This window comes from Rhodnius prolixus, unplaced genomic scaffold (assembly GCF_049639745.1).
Source record: "Rhodnius prolixus isolate KJV_2025 unplaced genomic scaffold, Rpr scaffold_4, whole genome shotgun sequence".
Lineage (NCBI taxonomy): Eukaryota > Metazoa > Arthropoda > Insecta > Hemiptera > Reduviidae > Rhodnius > Rhodnius prolixus.
The window spans coordinates 6,929,799-6,954,159 of record NW_027411614.1 but is presented as its reverse complement, the minus strand read 5'-3'; the positions used below and the strand labels follow the sequence as shown (position 1 = coordinate 6,954,159).

The 24,361-nt window shown below is 34.0% G+C and overlaps 1 protein-coding gene across 3 annotated transcripts in view; it reads right to left on the bottom strand.

The window, feature by feature from the left end:
* The window catches only part of Schip1 (Schwannomin interacting protein 1), a 190,859-nt gene that overhangs the window by 109,924 nt on the left and 56,574 nt on the right, over window positions 1–24,361 (bottom strand). Inside the window, exon 3 of one of the 3 annotated variants that reach the window (XM_074131977.1) lies at window positions 18,021–18,083. The exons of 1 other annotated variant lie outside the window; for it this stretch is intronic. The gene's annotated coding sequence lies outside the window, so the exon portion shown is untranslated. Of the gene's footprint in view, window positions 1–18,020; window positions 18,084–23,564; window positions 23,718–24,361 lie in introns of those variants that run through there. One more of the 3 variants, XM_074131976.1, reaches the window with a different exon arrangement.

Sequence of the window (24,361 nt, the reverse complement as noted above, 5' to 3'; positions counted from 1 at the left end):
TGTATTATGATTATTTTTAATAATCAATTTATTTATTTTCAACTGTAAACTGTACAACGAGCTGCTGCAGTACTTGAATAAAATGACATAAATGAGATTTGAGGAAGATATCCAGTGACATCGCACTTTATGGCGATGAAATTGGTGAAGATAATCCGGCGAGACCACAGGCGCTTCAGCCGTGTGAAATGGCGTATCGGGTAAGGTTGGGCTTTAAAGCTGTTGGTCCAGAGGATTGTGATGAAAGGGTTCTGAAAGATAAGGAGTTGTATCTTTGATAGAGGAATTTGATCAGAAACAGATAAATACTGAATATCAGATCGAATGCTGATTTAATCACATGCTGAATCAATGTCTAAATTTAATTACTAATTTTAAGGATTATTGTTTTGCTAGTTTGTTGTTTTAATGCTTGAAAGTTTATATTATTTCTTTATTTCAACTCTTCACTATCATCTGTCTAGTGAACATCGTTCACCATCTATTGCAGCAATATAATTCGGTTTATTAGCAGTAATATAATTAGTAATAGTAACCTCTGTTTTATTCTACTGCTCAGAAATTTGGGCCCCTACTTATTTTGATATGTTGGAGAAAGTCCAAATTAAGTTTTTTTAAGCTTTTACTGCGATTACCTTTACATTCTCCTGACGAGTATGTAAGATTGGAAACTGGACAGCATCATTTAAAAACTCAAATATTTAAAAGAATTTTGAAATGGTGGTGCAAATTATTAAAAATGCCCGCAGATTCTCTACCAAAGATATGCTATATGAGAATGTGTGAATTTTTGGATGATTTAAGGCTGCCATTTAATTGGGCTAAATTTTTAAGAGGGCTGTTAATAGAAATAGGAGCAAATGATATTTGGCAGTTTCAAAGTTTTGAGGCATTGCAGAATAATTTTGGAAATCTCTTGGAAAAATTTAAGAATAATTTTTCAAGGTTTGGACATTAACAAAACTTTAGAATCCAGATATAATCTGCATTACCGCAATATTGTATCTGAGCTGCACTTAAATAGTCTTTATGTTAACTTTAAATTGTACATAAATAAAATATCGTTAATTGCTCAGATTCGCGTGGCGTCTAAAAACCTTCCAGCATTACACGTGAATGGTAATTTAATCCTGATAAAAATTGCATTATTTGTAAATCAGATGGTGATAGTCTTGAGCATTTCTATCTGAACTGCCTTCCGCTGGAATCTTTACGCGAGAGGTTTATCTCTAAATATTTCACTCATACCGACAAATATGAAAACTTTTTGGTCATAAGCTGTAGAGAAAAAATAAATAATATCTTTTTGTACACCATCCAAGCGCTCCAGCTAAGGCTAGAATAGTGGGTGAAAACGTGTGCTCTTTGCCAGTACTGTGTTAATTTCAGGTATTCAAAAATTTATAGTTTATATTTTATCAGAGTAGCAGTATCTAAGTTCATAGTTGTTCTCTACACTTTAAATTATAAGTATCTGTTCTTTTGGATCATTATTCTATATTTTAATTATTTTCAAATAATTCAGGATGTATTGGATTTAATTAAAGATAACTTAATTTTTGTAAAAAATTGTACATGTGCAGGACAGTCTCCTTGCCACAAGATGTATTTTTCTTTAGGCAAATAAATATATTATTATTATTATTAATAATAGTAATTCTATTTAAGTAATATTGGTTTCGACTTTAATTTTGTAAATTTATTGCACTCTTTTTTACAGAAAAAAAGGCTAATTACTTTTTACTGCTTGCATTGGTTGCACAAGAAGCTTTAGTTTAGTAACATTATAAAGTGGAGTTATAAAATATAGTACCGAATTCTCCCAATAGATAGGGAGAGCTTCCAAATCTTTAGAATTGACCAGCCTATTTTGGTTAAATTAGACTTGAGGGCTTCGACAAGAAGAGCTATAAGAAAAGAAATATAGTGAGTCAGTCTAAGCTGGTATGGTTTGCGGAGTACTTCCAGGGTCTCTTTGCAGTCTTTGGTACTGTAAAACAAGCACCACATTGTGTTTGGAAGCAGCCAAGTAGAGTGGTGGTGCTCAGTCTTATATTTCCTATAATTTCTTATTGGTAAAAGGCCAGGAATTGGGAAATCGATTAGCTTACCGACGAATTTGAACTTAATTTTCTCTTCAGATTAGCCCTTAATTCTGTAAAACACAACATATCATGGTGTAGGAGGAAAGAAAAGAAAATAAACAAGAGTCCACAGTCCACTGGACTGAGACATTTTATTGGTAGGATTTTCTTGTCTGGTGCAAGTACGATTTTCCGACAGGAAATGAGGTCATAATATTGTACTGTTTATGCGCTTGATTTCTGTTTTTCTCTTTGGTACCCACACTGGTCTGACGGATGATATTTTTATTGTCTGATGCATTTACCTTTTTTACAAATTGAAAAATTAATTTACTTTAATTTAAAACGCGTCGACTTCTAAGGTAAATGGCGCCCAGAACTGGGATAGGTCATTACTGGGACAAAGAGCTGTTAGAAGTCCCTAGTAAGAAAAAAAACTTGGTCCCAGGATCACCGCATAGGAATGAAGTAGGTTAACCGCTGAGGAAATCCCATCCCTAAATATACATCTAACTGTTGTTTAAGTTCTTCATTTTAGGGAAAGTTTATCCAAAGATTCAGTAACCTAGTTTGCCATCAGACTATTTGTGGTACAGTGGATTTATGCTGCTCTTCAATCGCAATGGATAACCAAATGTTTATGGAAAACAATGGATAAATAATTTTTTAAGTCAAATTGATTGAAGTAAAAGAATAATTGCAATGATTGTTTTATATTAAACGTTTTATTATATTTTTTTTTGGTTTTCCACGATATTTCTTCTTTTTTTTTTTGCAGATAGGAGAAATGGCGACGTTATCCAACCCAAAAGAAAACTTTTTTTTTTAAAAGAGAAAAATGACATAGGGGAGCTCTAAAGTACAATAGGGATAAGGCAAGAGTAAATGAAGAAGGATGAGTTCTCTTCAGGGTTCCAGACACGAGCACATATTGCCGAGAAGCTCAGAGAGAAGATAAAAATTGTAAAGAAGTAAAGGAACAACAAATAACTAGCAAACTTTAGACATAACGATGGTAGTTCATACATAAAAGTATAAAACAGGATGTTTTTATGTACATAAATAGGTGTACATAAATTTACATAGTGGATTTCGTGAACCACAGCATAGAAAATAAAGTAAACGACATTTACTGATAACAGAGTTACGCCCAGTGATGAATGAACAGGGAATAGCTTCAATTTTCTAAATAGGTGGATCGTCTTATATAAAAATATAAATGTAACGATTCAATCATTTGGATATTTAAAAAAAAACAAAGTTATTTGGAAAGATGCATTTTCCAAAGAACCGAAGAAAAGCATTGAAAGCGAACGAGTAAGATAACACTTTTTTGTGAAAAGGGCTCCCTCAACCAAATATCAAATTTGGACTCTGCTAATTTTTGGTTTTTTATGTTATGATGGATTTATTATACTTTTATACGAGTAGAAACACAAATTAAAAACAATTTTTCCAAATTCAGGGCAATCACCTCAAATCATACATTATCTTTAAGAACTGAAATCGAAAATAGTTTTTCGACTCCACTAGTTCCTTTTGTCTCTGATCTTCTAGTTTTCTGTTCTAACTTAATTTAAAGTTTTTATAACTTTAATTTCTGAATATTTTATTTATTTTGGTGAAATTCTTTTCACTGAATGTACCAGCAGGTATAAAACTATTACTAATAAATAAATAATAAACTATAATAATGTTGCTTTAAAAATCTGAATCAATAGGAATTACAAATCTTTCTTACAAGAAGCAGCGGATGTACAAGACGTGTAAAAAGCAGGTGTAGAAGACCACAAACTAAATAAAAAGAAAATACAGACAGTATAAAATGTAGAGAAAAAACTCTCGTAACAGCAGAAGGTTGGTGTCATTAACGAGCTAACTATACGGTCCGGTCAGGGCTGCAACATAAATCAGACCAGTAATTCGAGGAGAACTCTCAGCGATAGAGGGGTGGACATACAAAAAGACTCTCAACAGTAATGTGCAATGTATTCTGCAGCAGAAGTAATGGGGAACCCACTACTGAACTCAAGCAAGCTCCAGGTGTGTAGCCGTTGGTGGTTACAGTTCTCAGATGTAGTTTGGAAGCCCCCAACAGCACATTACAGTACCATAGTGCAGAACCAAGCGCACATCGGTCCTACCTACCCACTTGCTAAGGCATTCTGGTCATATCATTATTACCTCCTTCACTTTTAGGCTTAAGTGAAGTCTCGGCTACTACTAGAATTATTTATGAATTTCCAAGTTTCGACTTGTAGTTTTTCTTTTCCAAGTTGAAAAAACTTCTCCAGTTTTTGTTGGAACACTCTGAAGACTTATCTTTATTGTTAAAGCCATTTTCGGGAGCACCAAAGAACCATTCTCTAAAATGACTCTTCCAATCAACTATTTCTAATTTTGGATAGCCATTTAGGCTATTGCATTCACTCACTCAGGATTCATTCTTACACTCTCTTCACGACCTTACTCTGCTCGTCATTCAGTTTAGCCAATTCTTTTAGAAATAGTTAATATTTAGTTTACCCTGGTTAGTTATTAGTAATTTACGCTCGTTCCTAAGTTAGTGTTAATGCTAGCCATTAAACTCTTGGCCAGTAATATTATCCTTTATTCTGTTCAGCCCTTCAGCCTCCATAATCAAATCACTGATATTCCACTCGTGTCTATGTATTAAAAGCTACTTAAATCTCCTTTTTTGTTATCAACCTCATCTACAGTCTAACAACCCAGTTCCATATTTCATTTTTGTTATACAGCTGATACATTACTTTTAGGAGACTATAAAACAATATGTTTGACCATGAACTTTAAAAAAACAACAAGAAAATACAAATATAATTAATTAATTCAGTGGGAGTTAAAGTGACATCATTAATGTTCTGACAGACTGGCCACCCACGGCCTGGTCTCAACAGCCGAGCCAAGAGTGGTGCTTAGATATAAATTGTGTAGCACCTAATTACTCAACCTATCAGCATGCTATTGTTTAACAAACTAGCTGTGCTTTAAGGTTAATTGTCCTTTATGCCCCCCCTTATGAGGCTGATGTTGCGATAAAAGCTGGGGAAAAAAGCACGCTAAACAAACATGCTCCTTCTAACCCAAATAAAGCTCCTCGATAAGCATACAAAGACAACATATAATGCATAAATCAAAACCACATTTGACTTTAGATTTAGTGGACGCATTCAAATATGGGCTAAAAAATTATTTCCACCTACATATTACGGTTGAAGATATTGTATTAAATTATAGGTTGATATTGATAATACCTAATTTTGACCGTCAAACTGATTAATACTAAAAAAATATCACGTATCAGTAGATTTTAATAATTCTGCCCGTCTACGATAAGTTTAATAAATTTTAAACGTCACGTTAAAGCTTGAATTTAAGAATAAGAATGGAAATTAATTGTTCAATTCTTTAGGGTTCAATCATTACTAGATGCTTTGTAGGGGGCTACCATTACGACTCACCTGCATTTCCACCTCTCCAAATTCCAGTGAAAAGAAAAGATCTGTTAATTGTTTTGTTGAAGGCTAGCGCCCTGATGTCGAAGAACACCTCTTCCACGCTAGACAAGGGGAGCGCAGTATGTCTGGGAAGAAAGAAAGAATTCAGAAAGATGAAAAAATCAAGAGAACTATGGAAAGGCAAGGAGGAGATCGCCTGATTCCACGCACCGGAATTCCGGCTTCAAGCGGTTCTCTTTTAGTCACCTTTTACGACAAGCAGAGATTACTGTGGATAGAAATTTAGAACCCATCTACAATGAGATAAATGGTGCTGCCTGGGTGCTAAATCTGGACTTTGAGATCCCCAGGAGAAATGTTGGGAAAGGAAAGTGTTGAGGACAATTTTTAGATCGGCGAAAGGATTTTAGAAGCTTCCACAGAGAACCAGAACTTGTGCCGAAGTTCGGACGATTACCTTTGATTTCATCCATTGTACACATGTACCTCTGACCGGTACGGACTTTTATTCCTCATCAGAGGTAGATTAATCCGTTTGGTGTACAGATTTCACCTACACTTATGTTTCCATCTCGAACTACACTTGCTGACTCAGCTGTCAGGATACAATAAACATGCTATGATAGATAAAATCAAAGACATTATCCCCTATTGAGGGCCTAACTACATTTTTAACATTTCAGCTAAAGACAATTACGTTGGCTGGGCCACTTAACACAGAATGGAACAGTAAATGGATTCCAGCAAAGAGTATCAGAGTGATCAGGGTGGCAGATGGCAACGAAGAAGATCCAAATTTCGGTGGTTACAGCATCTGCAAGATTACCACGATGATTAGGTATGGAGAGACGTGCCTGGCGACACTCTCAAGAGTAGACCAAGGTCCTGTTCCGACCACAGAGCTCAATACTTAAATTAGAGGACTTGATACTTCATACTCTGTTAATAACTAATTCCATTTAAATAATAAGTATTACTAGACAGTGGCCAAAAAGGAAAAACCTGAAATATAATATTAAATAGAAATATATGGTCACGCACCACGCATAAGATTCACGCAAGGTAATTTTATACTAGGAATAAGATTTGTTACTGAGATTTATGAGATAAGGGCAAATATTAGGGCTAAAATAAATCTCAACCATAATCTATATTACTTTCGACAAATTAAGTCACAAAAAATGAAAAATCTCATAAAACTTATCGCTAAATATACTTTATTTATTAAAAATTAATTTAAGATTAAGTCTTTTATTTTTAGGAGCAATCCATTTTATTTTGCTTTCACTCTTATGAGAAAGTGTTTGGGTTTTAGCAGATTGAATTTTCACAGTAAATACGTCACAGAAAACTGTTTTCCAAAAATGTAAAATAGTAAAATCCATATGAGTGTTCTATTCAGATTTCTTTTCTATTTAAAGGGAATTCAGGAGAGCTGATACATTACTTTAATGTCTGAACTAGCTAATGTTTGGTAAACATTCCAGATTGGAAGCTAAGTTATAAGTTATTAATTTGTGAGTTAATGTTCACAACAAAATTCATATTTGAAACGAATTGATAACAATAACTACTGAATCAGTAAATTCGTGAAGTGGTGTAAGATTTAGCAGATGAAATTATTGACGCTGCTAATAAGTTATTCGTTTAACCCAAACTGGACAGATATCTGAACAGTATCAGCTGAATTTTGATGAGCACATCCAGCCGTTTATTACTCTGTTGGTAAACAAAATATCTGCAGGATTTAGTCCTAACGGTGCTATTTTAGTTCCAGGATAAAGTTACTAAGTCACCCAAAGACTTTTACTTTCTTTTACAAAAATTAATTTTAAGTTTAAATGTGTAGTTAGAAAAACTCATAAATGAAAAAGTGCCAGTTGAATTTGATATTACGTCAATAGGAAGCCGAACAATAAGCGGAAACCGATCAAATCGATCTCAACTTCAATTTATTGCTGAAAAGACTAATTTTTTGCTAGCTATTTTTTTTTTTTTAAAAAATCGATCTTCCGATTTACATCAAACTTAGCATACCTGCTTTATAACTTTGTATTCGTATGTCTTTAACATTATTTCCTGCAGATTCCCAGCGAAGTTCATTGAAAAGATCGTCGATTTTTATTGTACATCCATTTAGGTCATCAAATTTGAGACGAAATAACCTAACGGAAGTGGAATTGTGAACCTAACTGATTAATCTACTTTTGTTAAGTTCAAAACCGGTCAGGGAAACAATTTCGTGATTCGATGAATTAAATCAACGATATTATCCAGCATTGCAGGACATCCAACCACATTCTCATCATTTAAAGAGGTTAGAAAAAAGGTGGTGTTGTTTACCAACAAAATGACGTTTGGAAATTATAGGACATTGTAAGGACTTGAATGCAATTAACGGAGATTAAATGAGTTTCTAAATCTCTGGATATGATGGAAATGGCGTGATGAAAAAGCAAAAATCGTCTGAAAGGATTCATTTTTCTCTGATTTTTCTCATCTTTCTTCGCTAATTGCTCCACAAGGGCATACTAGCTGTGCTTTCAGCTATTTGTGGTGAAAATTGATTTAAGGGAGCAGCGGAAGGAAGGAGGTAAATTACGTTACACATATACATACAGGTGAAAAAATGTATATCCGGTGCATTCTTAAAATCTTAAATCTGCCTGTCTGTATTACTTTCTGTTAAGAGAAGAAAGAAGAAGTACTGAATAATAAGAATAAAAATATTCAATTCTTAACCATGTAATAGCCAACTAAAGTGGACGGATCTAAGCAGTAGGAATGCCGTGAAGACGCTATTGGTGGTTGGTGGGTAGTATCAATGCAAAGAAGTGGAACGGTAGAAAAGAAACAGGCCGATGTAAGAGGCCAAGTATTGTGGAGAAGAGGAGTGGAGGTTAGCAACTGCGGCCTCCAGCTTTGGGGGTGGCAGAGTACTGCTGCTGGGCCAACCGAGAGCACAGCTGTGGCAGTGGAGGAGCCTCTGCCAATCGATACCAGCTGGTCATGTGGCATGCTTCATGCTTTTATATGGCTAAAGTCGCTGGTGTCAAAAACTGCAGTCGTACGTAGCTACCTATAGGTACATTCCATTTTGCCCTAATCCCCTCTTACCCAAATAACGAATTATTTCCAACCGCATACTCAATACATTTACTAAAACTACTGATAAACCAAAAACTGCAGTATTAAAGTTTTAGCGAATCAATCGATAACTTCGATTTATTTAAGGTCACATTACAGTAGTGTGGAAAGTGAACTGAGACTGGCGAACTTAGTGATTAATTACAAATATAAACCTGCACTGTTCATTATTTTAAATGAATTTATTAAATTTACAAAATGAATCTTTATTACAACTCATAAATACACAATAATGCACATTATTTACAATAAAGCACTGCTGCCCAACAGCTTTATTCTTCTACAAATCAAGTAAAAACATTGGTAAGTCTGTTTTTCAATTGATGGGAAAATCTCAAAAAAGCCTGCAACATAATTTTTTTTTTATGCAATAAGGCCTATTTTGACTAAAACTATTCCGATGCAAAAAGCGAAAGAGGTTAGCTTGGTAGTTGGAGATGCTTGGTCCGCGGAGATGCCGGATTCGAGTTAAGCTGCTGCCCTTAGATTTTCTCTACCTAACACCTCTTATTGGCAGCAAGCACGAGATAAATGCTTACTCAAAGTTACTGGAAGAAAATTATTGTACAAATTTGGTGTAATTAATCATTTACTCGAACTTTAGAATAATCAGAATAATTCCAATCCAAGACACTTATTTTACCTTAAAACTGAATTTTAATAATTTGAAGTTTGAAATATATTACAGTCGACTCTCGATAAATCGAAATCCAAGGGACTACAAGAAAAATTCGAATTATCGAGACTTCGAATTATCAAGAAGTTTGAATTATCAAGAAGGGGAAAAAAAATCGAATTATTAAGAGTTTTTTGTATATTTGTGAGTATATTGAAAATACGTATGAGCTTACCTAAGTTTTAGACATATATAGCCTCAAGTAAAAAAGTAAAAATAATGAAAACGTCAAAAAAGAACAAAAAAATTACATATGTATTGTAAAATAAAATAAAAATGGGAGAGAACTCAAAACTTAAACACATAAAACATAATAATAATTTACTTAATACTCTTAAGGGTTTAAATAAACATTAATTAACATAAATATAGTTTATTCACATAATTCATAAGGCATAACATTCATAAAGCATAACTTCCATAAAGAGTGACATCACTCAACTCAACTAAACTCCAAAAAACTAAGGAATGTCTCCAACTACCTGCAACCCTCTAGCTACCCCTAACGGTCAGCCCTTCTCTTACACTCTCAACAGGGTTGCCAAATATCTAACATTCCAAATTTACTACAGTATTAACATTTCAATAAATAATAATATACTCGTACATATGTACCCAATTAAAAAAATGAAAAACAGTTTTTTGTTTCAATGTGGCTTGACTTAGTCAAGTGACTTAGAATTGTAGAAAGCCTTGATGGTGGAATATTGAAAGTTTTGGCGATATCTTTCTTGTTTCGAACCACTTTTCACGGCCGCGAGAATTTTTTTTTTTTTGTCAGACACAGTAAGGGAGACGTACTTCCCATCGTGACAAACTAAGAAAGAGAATTGGGAAGTTAAACTGGACAGGAAAGGAGGGAAACATTATGCAGGAAATGGACAATAAGCGGAAAATGAGAAGTAAACATTACTAGGGAAAATTCGAATTATAAAGAGGAGCATGCGGCCTCGTTCGAATTATAGAGCCTTCTCTCTCCCTGTTGTTAAGAAAAGGATTTCGAGTTATCGAGCGTATCTAAATACACTGAATTTTTTCGATTTACCGAAGTTAACAGCTGTAGAGTTCGAATTATCGAAAAATTCGAATTATCGAGAGTCGACTGTATCTTAAAACAAACTAAAGAGGAATTTGAAAAAATTAAAATAAAATAATGAAATGAAAATAAACGAATTCATACCTGGAAGCTCAGCTTCATAAAGCTAACAAGAAAAAGCATAGCTGCAAAGATTAGCATAAATGTAAATTGGTGCTTGTGCTTATCTCTGGCGATTCCATCAAGCAAATACTGAAGCAATTCCTCCTAGCTCATCTCCTGGCTGCTTTCTTAAAATTGTATGGTTAAAAAATAGATGAAAATGAATATTGCAGATTCCGGAAAGAGGGCAAACCACAATTTTCTAAATTAAAAAAACATTGTGACGCAGTTTAACGTCAGGCAAACTTTGTGAAAATTTTATTTTGAGCGATGATTCAATTTTGTTCAGAATGAATTCCAATTGATATTTTTTTTAAAAGTAATAAAAGTTTTATATCCCAGTACTTGATGGTTTAATTAAACCACGGTTTGCGTTTGGTCATCAAATTTAACGTTTTCTGTAAACCTGTCCAAAAAAAAAGAGATAGGAAAATATTAAAAATTCCATTAATTTTCGAGTAATAAATACTGAATGTTTACGTCCATGGTTGGACAGATTTAATCTGCCCACAGCTTTTCTACCATTACCAGATATTCTCTGTTCTTTTAATTGATAATTTGTCCTGATATAGTAAGTGATTGGGTCATAATTTCTTTAGATCTAATATGAAGTGAAACTACTTTAAATTGTGACTTCAAATCGCTCAGTTTTCTGATTGCGAAAGCACTTTTGGCCCGCTGTATGATGCTATTTTTTGGGGCTTCTAATCAGCCTACAAGACTTGCTTGGCATTCACCAGTTGCACTTAATATGCGTAAGGTATTTAGCTATCTCATACGCATCTTTGAAGATTGAACTTTGAAACAATCTGATGTAACTTTGAAACCATTTCTTCATTTAAAAGAAGTAGGATTAAGTTTAAATTCATTCAGCCGCCCAATCCTTCACTGTTGAAAATGAAGAAGCAGTTCTTCTTATAGCCCATCAACTTTAGATGAATTTTCGTTGGCTTTTAAATCGCCCAAAACATAGAATTTAATGACCGCTTCAGTTTATCGATTCCAATTTAATCCAATCTGCATATAAATGTATACAATAAGTAAATATAGTACGTGATGAGCAGGAGAAGCAGTGGCCCTATCTATGGGATATCGATGATGATGAATGATGATCTACAGACCTCAAGGATGTCTCAGGAATATTGAAGATTCAGTCGGCGGCGAAGAAGATTATCTAAAATGACAGAAGAGGCCAGAGATTTTACGAAAGGGTTAGAGCAAATAGAGAGAGCAGTATGGAACTTTTGATATTTCTTCTTGGCAAGTTGTTCTTGATGATGAGGTCGTTATAGAGATTAAAATTTGTCACTTAGAAATAGAGCATCAACTATATATCAAGTAGTTTTAATTAAAAATTTTAATTTAATGTAATTAAAGACCCAAGGTTTGGCTGAACTCCACAGCTCTCATCCGTAAGTTAACATAGGTTTGAGGCTATTATTGTAAATGAATCGTTTGAGTTCTGTAAGCAATTTGGAGCTTCGTCCAAGTAGTCTGTAAAGAAGTTTCCACTAAGAACCTATTCGACAGGCAATTTGATCACTAACTAATTTTATTACTTTGATTTGTACATGGAAAAATACAAATTTAATTGATAGCAACGTAATCTCTTAGCAAGGCCGAGAACTTTTCATCTTAACTTAGTACTAATACCTGATTAGTAAAACTGAAATTACAAATTTTAAGGATAATTAAAACACCATTCTATATTTTTACTTCAGATAATATGAAGCTGTGTAGAAATCTATACGAGGTAAATCTACAGGGAAGATGCAAGATTAATAAAGTATGTATGTTACTTCAGCATAAATGAAGAATTATAAAAATAACAATACATTTGAAATAGAATATTATTATTATAATAATAAGTTAATTTGTAAACAGTGTTACTGGAACAGAACTCAAAAGTAAGAAAAATAAAGACAATGTTTCAAGAAATATTTATGTGAGAGACTCAGCCAAGAATGGAACGTTGGAGTCTGTTTGTGAAAACGAGGACAGAAAGAGAAGTTTGTTGGCGTTACTAAGTTATTGAAAGGACGGTATTTGGACCTGTTTTTCCTCATATTGTACCCTTTTTCACTAAGAGACAACCATGAGAAATGTACAACTGGCTGACATTGAAGAAAATTACAAAGTTAACAAAAGGAAAATAGACTCGTATTAACAGTTTTTCCTACTTATTTCCAAATTGTTGAAAGTCACTGTTGTGGTTAGAAAAGAAGATGAAAGGAGTAGAGGAGATCTATGTTGAAATGTATGTAGTAGTGCAGCCAAGTTTGGCTGTAAACAAACCGGTCAATAGTTGGTGAAAATAAGGGATGCTGTTAAAATGGAAATATACGAACAGATATACTAAATCTTTCTGAATGTTCGTACATTGTAAGTAACCTAAAAAAATAATGATAACATTCCCTTCAACTGGAGAAAGCCTAGAAATAGGCAAAAGCACAAAATAAATTATAGGAAAATGACACAGTTCAATCGATAGTCGAACCAGGTCATGATTATGGACTAATTGATTCATTGCACAACCCTAAAGTAAAATTCTTAATATAGGCAAAGCACTAAAAGGAATTCAAATACTGGAATTTTGTGATGCAGGTGAAACAAATAGATGATAAGAATTATTGTTATTTAGAATTTACCTAAATCAAATTACCTAATTCTCAAAGTTCCAAATTTCTTTCTAGATAAAGTAAAGTAATGCCTATTTTTTTTCAGGCGGACTTTACACCCGACTAAATCTAATTAGATGTCGAAGACGGAAGCAAACAAGCTTTACTAAGATCTCATATTTAACATTAAATAAAATGCAAGACCTACACTGGGAATCGAACTCACTAAACATCACCAACAATACATCAAAGCATTGCTGGTCTAGCCTCTAACCGCTCCACTACCGTAGCGCCTTACTTTCTGAACTTTCTCTGAGAAAGAATTAAGAGAAAGTAGAGTGAGTGAGAGAGAAATAATCTCAGCTTCTTTTTAAATTATAAAGACTTTAATATTTCTCAACTGACTCAAGGTTTTTTTGTTCAACCTGTCCCATGAATTATTAAAATTTTGTATCCTAAAATTCTCTTTGATGAGGTAACTGTAAAGTTAAACTAAAGTCGGAGGAAGCGATCAACAAAAAAAAAACCATTTTCACTTTAAACGACGAGACTAGAATATAAATTGGGATATGAATTTTAGTTTTTTAAAAAAAAGTCCTTAACTGTTTGTTTAAATCTGGTAAATTATAACAGGCATTAATCAATATACAGTTATTATGCAGTAACTATATATAATCACAATAAAAGGCAAGACTTTTATTGTACTTTATCGCTTGTTCTGCTTTAGCGTTACTTGACACACTATTTTTTACCAAGAATTAAATTAGTTTAGAATGAAGAAGGAACAGTAGAAAGCTTTTTGGCCTTTATATGCTTGAAAGCAACGAAAGCAACAGAACTGAATTGTGAAAGGATTTACTGGTTTATGGTAGTGGAAAGAACCAAACCAAAAAGTTATCCTTGAGCCTAGTCATTATTAACCTTGAGCTTATTACTTACAGCAGTAATAAAAGCTTCAAAGCTAGAAACAGAGAATGTAATAGTGACGAGGAACATACTCTCTATCCTCTATGAGTGGATTGAGGTCGAAGAAATACATACAAATTGTGGCACAATCCATCTAAGAACTTCAATCTTCAATCAATCAACAATCAACCGTGAATCTACAATCGCTGGCCGAAGCCCCACTTTTAATCAACATCATTTCCTGTAATATCTTTTTCTTTCAGCTACCAACATCCATCATAAGCTCCGGTTAGTATAGTGTAATTTAATGCTTCATTCGTCTACCTGAGTTTTACCTTAACTATTCTTTTTCTATGTAGTTCTTATCCTCAGTACAGTAAACAGTAGGTACAATAAAAACCAGAAAACTGAGTAACCACGGAAGTAAAGGCCGGCCAGACCGACTTCCGCAAGAAAAAAAAAACTTTTGTTCGAATTCATAGGGCTCAAAGAAAATTATTTCCGGTGAAAAGTTGACACATTGAAATACTTGCTCTTACGGGAAGTAAGAGAAAGGAAAGTACGTGTTGCATAATAATAATTCTTGAACTGTGAAGCGCAACAAATAAATTTAAAAAGAAAAAATTCAATCTGCAATCTAACATATAATACGAAGAATTAGTTAAAAAAAAAAGTGAGAGAAAAGAGAAATAAAAAAGAAACCAAAGAAAATAATTCAAACAACAGTTAGTTGACTATTCTGGTCACAGCTGGCCGATGTCCAACACACCCCGCTTTAAGCAACAAATTCTCCTACAAGTGGACTCGAGTATTGAAAGAAAAGAAGGAAAAGGAAACAAGGAGAAAAGTTAAAGACGTAATGGTCTTCGACACGCCCACTAATATGGCCTCACATCTCATCTTTTTTTTTGGGGGGGGAGTAGGAAACAACTTTGTGTCCATAAAACTTGAGCGGTCAAACAGAAGTAGAATGCTTGGAACACAACCCTTGGCGACAGCAAATTAATTTAGTATGGCGGTCATTTAAGTGATAAATTATCTTTTTTAGTTTTGTAATTGATAAATCTCTTAACTAGTTCCGCTTCTGTAATACCTCTTAAGACAAACTAAGGAGCCAAAATAACCTATAACTTATCTGATTGCCAAAGCAAAACCATATTGAAGGGCAAAAGGCAAAAATAACTATGTAATGTAATAACTTAAATATGGAACAATAACATTAAATAATTCATCTTTTGAAAATTAAAAGAATAAAGGAGATAAAAAAAAGACCAGAGTTCTGTATTTTAAGCAACAGAAGAAACTAACTCCCCTGAATTGGACAACTATTGCATTGAAAATTATCAGCTGAGGACAAACGGGGGACTTCATAAGGAAAAGGAAAATTCATTCATGAAATGAAATTGTAATTGGCCTTGTATATATTATTATGCTCATTGTATTATAAAAAGGAGAAAGGAAAATAGGAAATGCTAAAATATTAATAACATTTTCTAGTAATAAAATTACAAGAAAGAGCTAAAATGGAATTCAATTTAGACAAGCATGGTTTTTCCAGTATGGGAAATTTTGTGGAATGGGATGTGAGTAGAAATAGTAAAGGATGGTAATAGAATTAGGAGAAGAGTGGCCGGTGCTTTGTCCGCATGTTAAATGTAATTGGACTTTTAGTAATTTGGAGCCGGCCAACCAACCTTGTTACAGATTTAATAATGTTAACAAAAGAAAAACCCAAATTGATCTGGCGTCTGAACTTTCAGAAAAAAAAAGAGAAGAAAAGTTTATTAACTCTCTAAATTGTTTTCAGGATGCCGGAAAAGGGCGTTATAAGAAGTTAAGCAGAAATGGAAAGAGTATTGTCCTTTCTAGGGAAATCGTGCAACGATAAGACTAGGAAACTACTCTTCCATGCTTCAGGAACAGAGATCCTAGTCTGAGAACAGTCGTTCTGGAAGTGGAAAATAATCAACGCAAATCGTCTAAGGAGTTTCGGCGAGAGGATCGCCCTATCGTTGGTGTGGAAGTGAATTAGATTAGATAAGACTTGTTTAAAGGAATGATTTTTCCTAGTTCCATGGAATTGTTTACCATGACTTCAGGCCATGCAGGGCCGGATTTAGATGAAAAGAGGCCCTAGGCTATTCCACTTATGAGGCCCTTTCACCTCCCATTTTTAAGTTAGTAAATTACGTGAGAGATAATAAAATACATCACTACTGTGATACATCACTAAAACAGTGTTTTAGTGTTCACTGTTTTTAGAATAGTGTAATTTTAATTTTGCTAACAATTTGAATGTAGGCCCCTCTTGATCTTGAGGCCCTAGGCTGAAGCCTATAGGAAAATCCGGCCCTGAGGCCATGCCAAAGAGTTCTATTGGAACGACCTCTAAAGACAGCTAGGCTTCAGTGCTGCAAAGCCAGACATCGATGGGTCTTACAAATGGGACTTACATATTTAAAATGGGACCATTATAGCTGTACTGTAACGGGGCAAATCCCGTTTTTATCTTTGGCCAAATAATACTGAGATAAAAGTTCTGAGATAAGCGCAATTTTGTGTAGAAGCCAAAGGCGCTCAGTTTAAGTCAGTCATCCTTTGTAGATTACTTAATGCTAATTCAATGCTCATCACTACCTCACCGATATCTTCTGACTTAGTTTTGTTGCCATTTTGGATCGTGCTAGTGCCATCTTTCTGTAACAAAGACGGTTACCTAGGACATCTCGTTCTTTATATTAAAACCAAATTGTACATGTTCCCATTAATGAAAAAAACATTTAGAAGAGGGATGTCATCATCTTTAACAAGCCCAAGATTAAATACCATAACAGGACATCCATCAAATAACTCATTTAAGGAGCACCTCGTTGTCTTTGCGAATGTACTGTTAGCTAAACAGAAATATCGCTTTATTTAACTGAACTGAACCAAAGGATCGATTTTCAGGCTATATGAACTAATTTGTTTATATTTTTTGGTTGCCATAAGCTGTCAAACTTCAAGCTTTTAATTCTTAAAAAGTTAGTAGCTGCTAGTTAAGTAAGATTTGCAATACGGTTCAAGAGGGCGAAAATATCGATACATCAGCTACAAGTAAATAAGTGTCCTGGCGCAAGTAAGAAGGGAACTATCGAAGAGGGAGGCAACTTTAGTGGCACAAGATTTATGGCCTCAGCATTGACATAGCCAAGTGCTTTGTAAAGGAGAAGAAGAGCTTCCAAAAACAAACACTAGTTTTAGCCTAGGTTCTGAATACTGTTCAACTAAGGCACTTATGGAAAACCACCCATATAAGATTTTTAAAGGCTATACTCTGAAGGAGACGTAAGTAAACACAACAATGTACATAAGAATTCGGCTGATAAATAATTAGATAAGATCAACACTGATTTTGAAACGAGTTGATATTACAATATACCAAAACACCACTTAAAGTCCCCCAAAAACGTTTATATAAATATTTTCCCTCGCAAAAAGAGAAAAAACTTTCCCATAAATCCGAGAAACAGATCAAAAACTCAATGAATTATTTATTAGAATAATGGCGTTTAAAATTTATCAAATATAATATGTTATTTATCGGTTCTCAATTATCATAATCCTAGGGATTTCAACTTTTTTCTTTATAAAAAAAAAAGTTTTACAGAAACAGATATTAGTCAAGAGATTTAAACGGAAATACACGGCTGAGGTTTCATGAACTAGAAATAGAGATCGTTGAGATTAATGATGCTGGGTTAACATCAACTTCTTATTGTATGTTTAAGTCTGAGATTATCCTGATATTATTTAAAAATAAGCGATATTGCAAGTATTACAAAATATATTCCTTGAAACTGAGCATGTTTAAAGAACTTCAAAGGGTAAATGAGACAAAGAAAAACAGATAAAATGGAGAATCCATCTTACCTTTGGAGAGCCAGATAAGGAATAGATCCAGAAAGTAGTTCAAACAACTGGAAGCGCTCCTCACTGGAAAAAAGGTAAAACAAATTTACAAATAAGGGGACAATAATAGAAATCTACATTGGCGTTTGACTCTTAGAAATTTAAGGTTTCTGGAAATAGAATGGCTTTAAAGGACTAGCCATTTCTTTAGGGTAATTTAGACCTGTGCCTATTCCAGCTTAACAACATGAGCATCACTCAGTACTGACATCCTAAATACAGGTACCCATTGAGGCTGCAGATGTAGTTAAAGGATACAACTCCCTTCTTTTCTCTGCATTAGCTTCCAGGCAACTACTTCGCTCATTCACAGGTAAATGTACTAACTGAGCCCTTCACACTCATTACATTTACACTTTGGGCACATTACAGATGATTTGTTTTCTATTAACACCTAAAAACAAGAAAAAGTGGCACTGAAGGATAGATCTTTTAGGTTCCCACTCTAAAAGATCAGCAATGACGCATGAGAACATACCATTTCGCAGTTGAACATTTTTTTTTCTCAACACTCTGAAAAAGCAAACAATCCTTTCGTAATTGGTTTGCGTAAGCCAAGAAACACCTGTTTTTAAATAATCTGCTAAACTAATAACACTATTAAATAGAGCCCCAACAATGGCATTATCCAACGCCGTTCTACAAGGATACGCTATCCCTATATCCAGAAAATTAAGAAACAACCAGAGCTAGACAAAGTTCCAAGTTAATACATTTTACTAAATGGAAATAGTATTAGAATAGCGGAAAGTTTTAATGCGATCTGTCTTCTTAAATAAGTTTGTATACATTATATATACATATATATCGAATATATACTTCTTAATAACATTAAAGAAATGATAAATTATGCAATTCAGAAGTATATAAGCAAATTTGATAAGGAAATATGACAGGCTACAAACCTTCTATCCCTGAGGAATGTAGAGAAGGTAATATTCCTTTAATCCCATCTACTAACTCTTGGTACGCCCACATCTGGTTACTTATTCCAATAGTGTTATCACACGGCCACCCACCACTGCCACCTTCATATGCATGTAATACATTCCATGGATGTACCAACCGCGGCACTGTTCTGATCCTACCCCATTTCTAGTTGACATTCCTGTAGCAGCAAAGTGCTCTGCCTGTCTTATATCCGATTCGCGCTACACAATATGCATACAAAGACTGATTGACTGACAGATACTGCGCAATAACTGAAAGATAACAGTCAGCACTTGTTTTCTTATTATTTTTTAAATTCTGATTTGCTTTTAACGATCTACAAAGAATAGAATGCAATAGAATAGAATATGATAGAAGACTTCATGACTGGATCAGTTGGAGGAGAGAAGCTGCCCACTGGCAACTTATATTACTGGAGGTGTACACAAAGCAAACAACGTTTTAATTAACGTAGGATGCTCTGGAATTGTTGTGGAGACAAGGTTATGAACAAGAGGATTTGTGCAAAAAGGAAGAGAGATTCAAAGAATTGTCTGTTCTTAGATTTAAATTCTCCAGTAACACGTGAGATCTTGTTACGGAGAGTAGGGTTAGGGACATAAAATGAAGAATCCGCAACCTGTCGAAGTATTTTGGATTAGAAGAATTTTATATTTTGTGAATTTGAAAGTTTGGTTGAACCACACAGTTCAAGTTCAGATCAGTTTGAGTAAGCTATTATATATTAGTCTTTTAGTGGTAGCATTAATTGTCCGCCAATTAGTCACAACAGAAATTTGTTCCGGCGATTGAGTTCGTCTTTTTAGTCTAGAGTGCGGATTCCACGTTAGTCTTTTTGTCAATGTACAAACCCAAGGTAGCGTACTAAGTTAGCAGAAGGAAGAAGAATTCAGTTCAGACTTACAGAAGAAAAAGCGTTAAGACGCAGAGTAAAAGTTATCTGTTCGCACTTTTGAGTATTGAATTTGACTCTCCACTTGTTGGCCCAGGGTTCTAGTTTGTGTAGATGAGACTGTAGATGAGAGGAAGCTGTAGTGGCGTCTGAGTTAGAAGAGAGAATAGCAGTATCGTCAGCGTAAGTGTAGAGCAGTGTGTTTGAATCAGATAGTAAGTCAGATGTATACTCAGTGTAGATAAGCAATCCGAGAATGCTAACTTGAGGGTACACCAGCCCATGCTATTGAGCAATCGGAAGAAGCTAATCCACAACTAATCTGAAAGAAACGGTTAGTAAGGAGATATTTTATAATTATGCAATAGATAGATCGAAGACTTCTTCTAAACTTCCGAAATAATCCTGGGTGCCAGACTCGATCAAAGGCCTGAGCCACATCTAGAAAGGCCTCATAGCAATGTTGTTTCTGTTTAACAGAAGAAGCTATGGCATCCAGTTTTCTGGAACTGCCAATAAAATTAGATGTAGCTTCTCTTTAGGCTCCAAGACTGAGCCTGTCTTCTCGTTTCAGACCATGGGCTATCCATCACTAAACCGTGGGCTGTCAGAAGCTGCGTGGGAATCCAGCTCACTAACCACAGGAGTTAATCCCTTCGTATTTACCTTTAATTCAGCACTCAAATGTAGATTTGATTAAAAAAAAAAGCAAACAAAAACACTGTATTACACCGTACGTTCAAGAATTATACGAAGGCCCACTATGATTGCCTCTAAACCTTAAAGGCATTTTTTGGACGGATGGATGGAGCTTTATTAGGTGCCCGATAAAGGGCCATTTTGGTAAAAATGTGCAGTTTAATTATCTTGTGGTTAGTAGCAAATTTGTATATAAAAATCACCCATTTTGAAAAGGTAGAACCTCGAAAATTATATTGTAGTAAAAGTAGTTGTGTGTGCGTTATTTTATTTTATTATTATTCCCACATCCCCGGTAGCTGTTCAAGAAGAACAAATTGTAGCCGCCAACTTATGTAAATATATACATACACACTTCCAATCATCATCGAGATCTTCAGAATCATCCACCATTCAAACCCTACTCCCACTCTAGCCTGTAGTTATAGTTAGTCCACCATTTTCCAAATAGTTATCTCCAGCACTATAGAAAGTGGTACTAGATAGATCCTTCTATCACTTCCCTGCCACACTCTACAGTCTGCATCCTAAGGAAGGCTCACAGCTTCCCTTGTTACTTTTTTCTTTTTTTCCCACGCAACATCGTTGTTCAACTTATCACATGTAACCAACCCCAAAAATATATAGAAAAGGCTACTAGCTTCCTAGCTGTATTCACCTTTTCTTATCAGTCTCCATACTATCGTTATAAAACTTTTATCCCATTTCGAAAATCGCCGAAACCTTTTTACCTTAACATCCACCACCTATCTAACTGGACTTAAACCTCTGCTTTTTTTCCCCAGTATTTTTTCATTTTTTGTGCAAAATATTGATAAACCTTCAATTTTTCTTAAAAGGTGGATAAAAAGGTCAGAGCGTATCCCTCTTGATGTAAAGTTTAGCTCCCTTTTTTGTTTCAGTTTACACCAATATCAACTTATAAAAAAAATAAGTGGTATTACATTATTTTAAAAAAAGATTTTTGGGAAAAAAGATACAAAATTCAATTATGTTAATAGCGAAAAAGAGACAGTCGTGCTAATTTTGTCGATTGATTTTTTTCACTATATTATAGTGCGTTAACTCGTAAAATTTTAAACTAATCGACCTGAACATTGTATTGAACTAGATATCATGTAATTAATTGCTACATTCTGCTAGATCCTATCGTGTTTAAATCAGGTGAAGGTAACCAACTTTACTATAGAAGCACACCGCCCAGAATATCATCATTCATCTTCTGGAAAGAGCAACGAGGAAGAAGATGAAGCAGTGGTCGTCCTCAGGTTAATGTTACTCGCTAATCTTCTACAGAGAATCTACACAGGATTTAGAATCGACCTACAGCCACAACCCATCGCAACCACAAGGGTTCACTAACAGTTATGTATATTGAGAAAGATTTCTTGTAATCTACCATGTCTAGGCTACATTTAGCAAAACAGCCGGTCTCCAGAACTCAGAAAAAAAAAAATTAGAAAAACTGATAGAGGAAATACTGCGATAAATATTCAAATAAATAAATTGACTGATTGTTGTCCTGTGGGAATGAATGTAAAGATCAGAAGGACGAAAGCGGGTATACCGGGAATGTATAGAGGATTTAAAATGAAGAACTTAAAGGATACAGGGAGGTCTTTGGGATTGAAAAACTCCAAGGAAATATCAGCAGCGAAATGTTAGGAAGGTAATTAAAGTAATTTAAAGATATGAATGACTTGGTGATGGATGCAAGCGTCCCTGGGAATCCTGAAAATAAAACGTATTGTAGAAAACAATTCATTATAGAATGAAGCTCTAAAAGAAAACTTCTTCAAAAACAAGATTAAGCAACTTAACTCTTTGTAGTTTACATTATTCTAGATTCAAACAAAATCGTAAAAGCCATTTTTGAAAATTGCAAAATAGTGGAAAAATCTACTGAGACATGAGTACTTCAGGTGGTGGAACTTGGAATTTTTAACCAATCACATAATCCTCCTTGATAGGATGATAAAAGTGATAAGGCTTCGAAGCTCCCTGGAATGCGACTGTATAATGAGGTTAAAAACCACGACTTCGAACAATAGCAGAGCTGGACAAACCACCGGACTTGAGATTACTCTATCATGCTACAATTGCAGTAAAACTGTTTTCAAGAGTTCGTATTCACAATAAAATAAACTTAAAAGACATATTACTTTTCTATTCAAATATTTGTATTGACAAATTACTTTGGAGGTGTTTTGAGGGAGAGGTTTTGTGTACGAATGATACTTTTTAGACATTCTATTTTATTATAGAGGCGCTATGAATGCAGTATCAAAGAAACTAACATCTGCAAGTCTGAAGAATATTTGTAAGTTAGAATTGGTGCAAGAGAATTTAATGTAACTGTTAAAATAAAATAGAGAAATTAACATTTAAGTAATCTTTCATCCAAATTTTATTCAAATTCAAAGATCTGTTTAATATTTCAATTTTCAGCAGTTTCAGGTAACCAGAAAGCAACAGCTGTAGCTGAAGAAATAGCTGATTTTCTTAGTATATATTCATTATTTTTAAGAATCTACATCATCTAAAATATGCAGAAATTAAAACATATTTCTAATAAAGAATATAACATATGGACAGAGTTTTTCTCATTATTCTTTCTCTTTTAAAGGCTTTATCTGAGTTTTAACTTCATTAAATTGAAAAAACTAGGAAAATATATTGCTTTACTATTATTTGTTGCAATAACCCTGCAAATAAATATTGTTTAGTCATAAAAAATAAGTGAACAATAAAGCAGTGCGTAGAAATAAATGGATTACGAATAAAATGATCAAAGATTAGTAAAAACGGATATACCTAGTAAAAATAAATTCTCTAAAAATAGAAAATGATTTACTATTACAAAAAAATAATAGTGTGATATTGTTTTCAAAATGTAATTTTCCACAATATCATTAAATACATAAATAATGAAAATATATGAGTACTGTATTAAATTTGAATACCTGAACCCATAATTGAGATGTTAAGACCGCGCACAAATATTTAAGCAATTTATTAATATTAATACCAGATATTATTAAAAGAAGTTTTAGAGTATATCTTTGGTTTTCGCTCGTTCTTTGGTAGCACGGTCTGGCCGGTAAGATCGCTTAGCCGGTACTGAACTAGTGATGGGCTATTTGAGCGGACTCGTTCCATTGGAACGAGTCCGATGGTGGAACGAGTTGATTCAAATCCCTATTTTTAAAAAAAGTGATTCCGCCCCGCCCCAAAAAATTTAGGCAAATAAAAATGAAAATGAGGCAGCAGAAGGTTTGGAACGATTAAACATAAGAACAAATGTCACGCAATTTATTATATTATTATATCATTAAATGTTAGCTTTCCCAGTTAATAACAAAACTATATTTCTTTAACACACATTGAGTACTATCCCTAATTTCCAATTGCTCTGATAAATATAAAATTAACAACGTAATACAAATATTAACACAAAAATAGGCTAGTCAAATATAAATTAAAGCAATGCAGTTTTGTCATTATCTAGCTTGACCACTAGAAGACTGGAGTTAACTTACTTCAAGAGTATTCAAGGTAGAGAAACGGAAATGGGTAGGAAATTATTCCATAAAAATTCTAACCCTTCAAAATTATAATTACTCATAATATTTATTAACTAAGAATTGAATATCAAGCTTTTAAAATATTATCTTATTGTTTTACAAAAAGAAAAAGCTGTGTGCTTAATCTTAAACTTAGCGCTGGACACTCTTACTCTCATCTTCATTGGCGTAAGCTT